The sequence below is a fragment of the Callospermophilus lateralis genome, chromosome 18, assembly GCF_048772815.1.
Source record: "Callospermophilus lateralis isolate mCalLat2 chromosome 18, mCalLat2.hap1, whole genome shotgun sequence".
NCBI classification, from domain to species: domain Eukaryota; kingdom Metazoa; phylum Chordata; class Mammalia; order Rodentia; family Sciuridae; genus Callospermophilus; species Callospermophilus lateralis.
Window position 1 is genome coordinate 16,693,091 of NC_135322.1, and position 10,198 is coordinate 16,703,288.

Consider the following 10,198-nt stretch of genomic DNA (forward strand, 5'->3'; position numbering starts at 1 on the left):
GGGGATCAAAAACTTGGGGTAAAAAAGATGGTGGAACGAAATGGACATCATTACCCTAAGTACATGTATGGAGACAAGAATGATATGACTCTAGATATGAACAACCAGAGATATGAAAAATTGTGCTCTATATGTGTAATATGATTGAAATGCATTCTGCTGTTATATATAATAAATTAGAGTAAACATTTTAAAAAAAGATAGAGAGTAGGATATGTAGAATGACTGATTGCACATCCCAGTTTTCACCTTTTGTCCTTCTATGCCAACTGTTTTGCATTTCATTTTAATTTTCTTTCATAACAAAGTATTACTTTTAATATTTGCAATAAAACAATACTAGATGGTTTGGGTTAATTTCCTTTAAAAAAAAAAAAAGACTTGGAGCTGGGGATGTGGCTCAAGTGGTAGCACGCTCACCTAGCATTCGTGAGGCCCTGGGTTCAATTCTCAACACCACGTAAAAATAAAATAAAGATATTGTGTCCATGTAAAAAACTAAAAAATAAATATGAAAAAAAGACTTTGCATCTTTCCCCACAGTGGGTTCATATTCTCATATAGCACAAGGTTGCCTAACATTTATAGGGCTTAGAAAATAGGATTTGCTATGTTTGGGAATTTCCAGAGCCAGCTTAAATCCAGGAAATCTAGGAATAACAATGGTAATTGGAAATAAGGGGGGATGATATACATAAATGAAGTAATTAATTAAGACTTTCTGGAGCTGGGGATGTGAGTCAAGCGGTGGCACGCTCGCCTGGCATGTGCCGGGTGCTGGGTTTGATGTTCAGCACCACATAAAATAAAAAATGAAGATGTTGTGTCCACTGAAGACTGAAAAACTGAATGTTGGGAAATTCTCTCTCTCTCTCTCTCTCTTTTAAAAAAAAAAGACTTTCGGACATGAGGCTTCACTCAGAGGTTCTGGAAATTCAGCTTACAAAAATCTAGAAGGTCAGGGTGAGAGTGGAGTTCACATCTCCACTGGTTTCTTCATCTGAGAGTACCAGCTAAGGACCAAACTTTTTCTACTTTGAGAACAATTCAGTCCCTATTTTTTTCTATTCTAAATTATGTTCAGCCTCATTATCCAACACAGGGTTTCTGCAATAAGGAATAATAAAATATCCAATATTAAATATATAAAAGTTGAGAGAAGTGCTTCCTTCTGCTCAATTTTTCAGGGAGAAATTAAAGTCACCACACTAAAGTTAAAGTCCAAAGTAGTCAACATCCAAAAGAGTTGAAATTGAAACTTATCCTCTTTCTTCTTTGAGAAACACATTCCAAAAGTCCAAATTTCATAAAATAAATAATGATTAAAAAGTGATTGTCTCCACCTTGTTATGCTCAAACAAAAGGGTTCCTGAGGACTGGCTTGAATTTAGATGCTTTTAACAGTTATGCCTGGGCTGCTTCTCATTGAAATTGTTACAGTTCCTTTTACATAGATGTGCAAATATTGTTTTTTAAAGACTCTAAGGAGCTATTTGAGCACATCATATCATCATAATACCTGCCAACTCTTTCCAAATATAGAAAATATAGCTGGGCATGGTGGCTCACACCTGTAATCCCTGTGGTTTAGGAACCTGAGACAGGAGGATCACAAGTTCAAAGCCAACCTCAGCAACTTAACAAGGCCCTAAGCAACTTAGTGAGATCATGTCCAAAATAAAAAGGGTTGATATGTGGCTCAGTGGTTAAGACCCCTAGTTCAATTCCTAGTACTCAGTCATGCGACCAGCATGCTAACTTCATACTAGAGGTTCGAAACATAGAAATTAACTAATGAGTTCAAATTAAAGACACATGACTCTCAATTTACCTTTTGTTTGCCCAGCTCAGAGACGGCTTCTCCCAGCTCTTGCCTCTAGCCACCTGATGCGGTAACAAGGTTTACACAAGAGGCCAGCAAGAGAGAGGGAAACACGCCAGGGAGTGAGCTTTTTTTGGGGAACAAAAAATTCAGGGGAAAATTCCATCCAATGAAGGTCGAGGGGGGGCAGCATTCCAAGGTCAGGGTCAGTGATTGGTTTTCAGGTCAGTGGTCAGTTACACCCCCACATGGACAAGCCCTACCTGGGGAAGGGTGGGGAAGGCTCTGACACAGCTTGTCTAAGCACCTCACACCCAGCCAGGGAGGTAGCTCAAATCACGTGCAAGAACGGCTTCCCACATAGTACAAAAAAAAAAAAAAATTAGAAAATAACGCCCCTTGGGCTGGGGATGTAGATTAGTGATAGAGCACTTGTCTGGCATGGGCAAGGCCCCAGGTTTGGTCTCTGGCATTGCAAAAATAAATTATATAAATTATATTTAAAATTAAAAGCATACACACACCACCCTCCAATTGTGGATACAATTAGCTCAGCTGCTGCAATGTGCACAGGGTCAGTAATTTGAATTCCCAAAGTGCAAGTACTCTATGTTTCCTGGGAGAGAGTATAGATGAAGAAAATATTCACTTTGGTTTTAAAAAAGTGCTGGTCAGTCTGTGTCAGGGGTCCATGGTCTGTGAATCTGAGCACAGTTGGAAATCTCAAATGCAAGAGGAAATTATGGCATGTTTACCAACTCTGGGGCAAATTCTTCTATTCAGAATTCCTTTCTTTGAATCTGTATTTGAAAAAACACTTTTTTTTTTTTTTTGCAGTAGTGGGGATTGAACCCAGAGCTTTGCACATGCCAGGCAAGTGTTCTACCACTGAGCTACTTTCGCAGCTCTCTTCCTAAAGGTTCATTAATGTAACGATGGCTGATCCAGTCACCAGGGTTTTGGGTTTTTTTTGGTACCAGGAATTGAACTCAGGGGCACTCAACCACTGACCCACATCCCAGCCCTATTTTGAATTTTATTTAGAGACAGGGTCTCACTGAGTTGCTAAGTACCTTGCCATTGCTGAGGCTGGCTTTGAACTTGTGATCCTCCTGTCTCAGCCTCCGGAGCCGCTGAGATTACAGGCTTTCACCACACCCAGCTCAGTCAACTCCTTTCCTTCCCATTGTGCATGTTCAAAGCATCCTCGTTTCTAATTTTCTTTTGAGTTCTGTTTTGGGATCCCTAGAACCACCTTGATGGTGGGGTGAAAATGAAGTCACGGCCTTTTCCACCTCCTGAAACAGCTATTTTCAGTTCTTTGCCATTATAGATGTTGCTGTGGAATTTATTCATTCTGCAACCTCTTACAGTGAGGCAATGGAGGGACTATGTACTGGGTCGGATACTAGTATTTAATACCAAAGTTAGAGAAAGATTAATACTAAATTTAAAATTGGATTTAGCCCAAGTTTGGATTTTTTATTGGGTTATTAATAATAGGTTTAGAGTGAAGAGAAGCATCTGGATTCAGGATAAGATCACAAGTTTTAAGAGACATGAAAGTTAAGGTTAGGTTTATAGATACAGAGTGAGTGCAGTTAAAGTTAGGGTTAAGACCAGGGCTAGGGCCTGGGTAGTAGAGTGCTTGTCCTAGCATGTGTGAGGCCTGTGTTCAATCTCTAGCACAGGAAAAAAAATGATTAGCGTTATATTGGGCCTTTATTGAACCATTGACCAAAGGTCAATATAATTAATAGAACAAGAGTTTAGGTAAAGAGCTTGGTTTAGTAAGGAGTAGTTGGTGGACAACTAGGTGTTCAGAAATGTTTGTAGTTAAACTCATAAACTTTCTGCATGAGAAACCAGGATGAATGTCAATTCAAGATGCTTGTTGGGTTTGAGTTTCTCATGCAGGTCAGACTAATTTCTTTATGGTTTTGATATAATATCTATATTTTTCTATGATTCCTTAACATACATTTCAAGGAATTTGGCTCATGGCTAAAAACTTGTGAAATTTGTCATGCCTGACCACAGACAAATATAAAGGCTTTCCCCTGGCAGGTGATGAGGAAATGCTGCCTTCCCCGACCAGGCTTGGTGCACAGCCCATGTACCACAATCTCTGGAAGGAGTTACAGTCAAGGTCTCTGGTCCCTGGTGTGGGCCATGCTCTTACACATATTTGCACTTCTAGCCTAGGCACTTGCCTACAGAATCCTCTGTATCAGAGGTCTTGGGTGGTGGCCTTCCTCAGGCATCTCTGCAAATATCTTCTTATGGCAGCAGGAAAAAACAAGTGGAAATGCCAAGGCAGTCTATCACACTCACCTTCCTTTCTCTCCCCACATCCCTTCACCTTGAATCCTCAAAACTGCATGCAGTGACACACTCCTGTAATCCCAGGTGTTGGGAGGCTGAGGCTGGAGGGTCAGGAGTATTTTATTTAGAGACAGGGTCTCACTGAGTTGCTTAGTGCTTTGCTTTTGCTGAGGCTGGCTTTGAACTTGTGATCTTCCTGCTTCAGCCTCCTGAGCAGTTGGGAATGTTTTTTTTTTTTTTTTTTATTGTTTTTAGTTATAGATGGATGGACACAATACCTTTATTTTATTTGTTTATTTTTATGTGATGCCGGGGACGGAACCCAGTGCCTCACACATGCTAGACAAGCACTCTACCACTGAGCCACAACCCTGGCCCCCAGCTGGGAATTTTTTCCTTTATGTTTTTCATATACTATTCTCTGGATTTGCTCTCTTTACAATATGCTTTGCCCATATAGAAATATTCTTAGGTCGAGCATGGTGGTGCATAGCTGTAATCTTAGTGACACGAGAGACTAAGGCAGGAGGATCACAAATTCAAGGCCAGTCTTGGAAACTTTATGAGAACCTGTCTCAAAATAAAATTAAAAAGGGGTTGGGGATGTAGCTCAGTGGCAGAGTGTCTGTTGATTAAATCTCTAGCACCACAGAAAAGAAAAACAAAACACCCAGTAGCATCCTTAGATCTTTCATTCTTTAATAAAACTTTTTCAATTACCATTCAACTCTTAGCTTTTCTAAGCAAATTAGTTTTTGTCACTGCTCAGATCAATTTTGTAGGTTTAGTATATTTAACTTGCTTTTTAAAAAAGTTGTTTTTTAGTTGTAGATGAACACAATACCTTTTATTTATTTACTTTTATGTGGTGCTGAGGATTGAACCCAGTGCCTCACATGTGCTAGGCAAATGCTCAACCACTGAGCCCCAGCCCTTAATAATTAGTTTTAAAATATACTAAGCACATACTAAGCACATAGTTTCTACCAGGAAATTAAACATATATACAAACAAACATATATTTTTTGGTACTGGGGATCTAATCCAGGGGTGCTTTATGGTAAGCTGCAGAGCTAAGCCACAGAGCCATATCCCTTGCCCTTGTCAGTTTTTTTTTTTTTTTTTTTGGTATTAGGGATACCAATCAGGGGTGCTTAACCACTAAGCTACATCCCCAGTCTTTTTTATTTTTCATTTTGAGACAGAGTCTTGCTAAATTACTTAGGGCCTCACTAAATTCCTGATAAGGCCTCAAATTTGCAATTTCTTCTTAGTCTCCTAAATCACTGGTATTAAAGGGTGTGTCATCTTTGCCACTGTAACCTTTTTTGTTTTTTGTGGTGCTGGGGATTGAACTAAGGGTCTCGCACATGCTAGGCAACTGCTCTACCACTGAGTTGTTTCCAGCCTATGCTTTAATCATTTTTTTCCCTCCTTTTTGGTACTTGAACCGACAGGTACTGTACCAGTGAGCTATAGCCTCAACCCTTTTTATTTTTAGACAGGCTCTCACTAAATTGCTGCTTCAAACTTGTGATCATCTTGCCTCAGCCTCCAATGGGATTACAGGTTTGTGCCACACCATTTTTAAGTATACAGTTTAGTAGCATTTAGTACATTCATGTATTGTGCAAACATCACCTCTATCCATTTTCAAAACTTTTTCATTCTATTAAACAAAACTTCCATGCTTAGTAAGTAAAAACTTCCTTTTTCCCCCCATCCTCTGTAACCTCTATTCTACTTCTTATCCCTATGAATTTGCCTATTCTAGGTCCTTCATATAAGTGGAATCATTTAGTATTTGTCCTTTTGTATCTGAGCTATTGAACAGCATATTGTTTTCAAGGTTTGTCAATGTTGCATCAGAATTTCATTGCCTTATAAAGTCAGAATAATGTATCATTTTATGTATAATCACATTTTGTTTATTTGATATGTATCTGTTGATGGGCATCAGGGTTGTTTCCGCCTTTTGGCTATTGTGAATAGGGCTACTATAAACATATATGTACAAATATCTGACTCCCCACTTTCAAGACTTTGGCAGTATATACCAAGAAGTTGAATTACTAGATAACATGGTGTTAGCTTCGTCTGTTTTATGTTGCTATAACAAAATATTGGAGGCTAGATAACTTATCAAAAAAACGAAGTTTATTTGAGAGGCTGGGATTGTGGCTTAGTGGTAGAGTATTGCCTAGCATGCATGAGGCACTGGGGTTGATCATCAGCACCACATAAATGTAAAATAAAGGTATTGTGTATCCCTAAAACTAAAAAATAAATATTAAAAAAAAAGCTTATTTGCTTCATAATTCTGGTGGTTGAATGGCTCAAACAGCATGGTGTCAGTATAGCTAGCAGGGGCCCCTGGCTGCATTAAGACAAGAGATGTCAAAAGCAAACTGGTCTTCATGTAAAGAAGGCCAAGATTTAGGTGGTGTCACTTTAAAACAACCCACTCTCACAAGAACTAGTCCAGTCATGAGACTTAACCCACTTTCATGATAGCATTCATTCATTCGTGAAAGTGGCAGCCCTATGATCTGATTATATTCCTCTAGGCCCTACCTCCTGAAGGTTCTTCCATCTTAATACTCTTATGTTAAGGACCAAGCTTTCAGCTCACGAACTCTGGGGAATGGGCTGGGGAGTGGACTACAAACCATATTCAACCACAGAACTTGGCAATTCTATTCCTAACAGTTTGAGTGCCACCAACTGGTTTCCCCACACCTGCACCATTTTACATTCCCGCCAGTGATGCACAAGAGCTCCAGTCTCCACATGGTTGCTAACACTTGCTTTGTACTTTTTGATAATTGCCATCCTAGTGGGTACTAAGTGGTTATTGATTCTATGAACGTTTGTTTAAGGTGGCAAATAAGTGACAAGTCAATCAACAGGAAGTGACTGAGTATATTCCCAGTACATATTATCACAGAAATACCATGTAGCGATTGCTTCTTTTTCTATATGACCATCACAAATGCTCCTTTATGCTGGTCAAGCATCTAAAGGTAGCCTTCCTAATTTAGTTTTAATTATTTCCTAGTTCTTCTGATGCTAATGCTGCACAAGAATATGCAATGAATACTTATTTTGAAAGAAGGTTCAAGTAAAGCAATGTAAGGAATGGAAGAAAACAGAGAATAGTTTATTCATGTTGATATACATGTGTTGTTTGGGCATATTATTTCAGAACTCACCCTTACCATTTTCAATCTTTTTTTTTTTTTAATTTTTTTTGAGAATTTTAATATTTATTTTTTAGTTTTCGGTGGACACAACATCTTTGTTTGTATGTGGTGCTGAGGATCGAACCCGGGCCGCAAGCATTCCAGGCGAGCGCGCTACCGTTTGAGCCACATCCCCAGCCCACCACCATTTTCAATCTTATCTCAAGACAAACCCTCAAAGATGTTAAAACCAGTGAAGTACTGTAGTAATATTATCACTTTATTAAATTAAATTTAAAAGAAATTAACATATCTGTAATCAGTCTAAGGCTTAAATGCTGTGTACTTTCATTTTTATCACTCTTCAAAAAGACCATTAACAGTTTTCTGGCAAGGTATCATGAAAAGGGATCAAATAAACAAAAATCCTCACAAAAATATTGACTTACAAGCTTCCTTTTCAGCACCACTTTTCCCCAAGGAAATAAACGTGAGTGGGGACTGACTGTATCTGGTAGAACTAAAAACAAAATTATGTGGCAGGTCAAAATTGAAGGTGAAATCCAAGAGTTAACATTTTATTCATTGGTTTACCCAAAAAAATAAAATAAAATAAATTGAGTGACATGGTATCTTAAAAATTTAAAAATGCTTTTAAAAAGTATTTTTTAGTTGTAGTTGGACACAATACCTTTATTTTATTTATTTATTTTTATGTGATGCTGAGGATCGAACCCAGGGCCTCTCACATACAAGGTGAGAGCTCTACTGCTGAGCCACAACCCCAGCCCCCAAAATTTTAAAATTTAAAAAAATGTCTAATTTCTAATGCTAATGTTGGTAATGTGGGGGGTATTAAAATTTTTGATGTTTCAGTAAAAACTAATTCTAATTCAGAATATAAACTGAATTGTAGGATACTTAAATGTATGTGACCTAACCTGTTCCAGAAGTAAAGACGATGTACAGATTAATGTGACTTGAGTAAATTTAAATAATTGCATTTGTTGTCACCACAATGTTAAAAAGTTATCTCATATTTGAACACATTAGCATTGAACCGAGAATAAAATCCATTATATAGTCATCCCTCCTTATCTGTTTCACTTTCTGCAGTTCGTTACCCATGCTCAACCACTGTTCAAAATATAAAATGAAAAATTCCAGAATTTAGAAGTTGTAGAGCACTGTTCTCAGTAGCATGATATCTCATGTCCTCTCATTCCATTTGTCCACAGATGTAAATCATTGGTTTATTCAGTGTATCCATGCGGTATATACTATCCACCCATTAGTCACTTAGTAGCATCTCCAGTTACCAGAATAACTGTTGTGGTATCCCAATGCTTGTGTTTAAGTAAACCTTATTTTACTTAATAATGTAAAAGAGTAGTGATGATGGGAATCTGGGTATGCCAAAGCAAAGCTGTATTTTACCCTTAATCAAAAAGGTGAAAGTTCTCAAGTTAGTAGGAAAAAAAAAATCATACACTGAGATTGCTATGCTCTACAGTAGATCATTGTTAATCTCTTATGGCACTTAAATTTAAAAATTAAACTTTTATGTTAGCTATGTATAGGAAAATCCTAACACGTATAGATGTTAAGCATCATTCAGAGTTTCAGGCATTGACTGGGGGTTTTAGAATGTATCTCCCAGAAATAAGGGAGAATTCCATCATATGTACTTCATGTACAGCTTCTTCACCCTTCCATTTTTTTTTGTACCAAGAATTGAACCAGAGGCACTTAACCACTGAGCAACATCCCCAGTCCTTTTTGACTTTTTAATTTTGAGACAGGGTCTTACTAAATTGCTTAGGGCCTAAATTACTGAGCCTGGCCTCAAAATTGTGATACTCCTGCCTCAGCTTCCTAAGTTCCTGAGATTACAGGCATGCACTACCACACCTGGTACCACCTTCCTGCTTAATAGTAGAAACAATAGAATGAATACATACATTACCACAACTCAGAATTAACTAACATTAGTCAGGTGAGGTGGTACACGCCTGAAATCTTAGCAGCTAGGCTTGCTGAGGCAGAATTTTGAGTTCAAAGCCAGGGTCAGCAACTCAGTGAGAGCCTGTCTTCAAATAAAATATAAAATAAGGCTGGGGATATGGCTCAGTGGTTGAGTGCCCTGGAGTTCAATCCCCCGTAGCCACCCCTAAAAAAAGAACATTTTGTAAAAAAAGAACATTTTGTTACATTTACTTAGAATCTTTCTTTTTAATGGGATATAGATTATTTTGATACACAACTAAATTGTTCTTTATTATGCTGGTCACATTTCCTTTCCATTTTCCTTTCTGCTAGGGGCAACCATTTTGGGGGGCTGTTTATATATCCTTCTGATTCATTTTTAAAGAATTTTTTTTGTGGTTGTAGATGGACAGTATACTTTATTTTTATGTGGTGCTAGGGATAGAACCCAGTGCCTCACACATGGTAGGAGAGTACTTTGCTACGGAGGTAAGCCCCAGCCCCTTATTTATTTCTGGGGCTGGAGATGTGGCTCAAGCGGTAGCGCACTCAACTGGCATGCGTGAGGCACTGGGTTCAATTCTCAGCACCACGTAAAAATAAAGATACTGTGTCCCCCTAAAACTAAAAAAAATTAAAAGGGGCTGGGGATGTGGCTCAAGCGGTAGCACGCTCTCCTGGCATGCGTGGGACGCAGGGTTCAATCCTCAACACCACATACAAAGATGTTGTGTCCGCTGAAAACTGAAAAATATTAAAAAATTCTCTCTTTAAAAAAAATATTTTATTTCTGTGCTCTTGGGGATCTAACCCAGGCTATTGTACATAATAGGCAAGTACTCTATCACTGATCTCTCTAGCTCCAATTCACTCTTTAATAGTT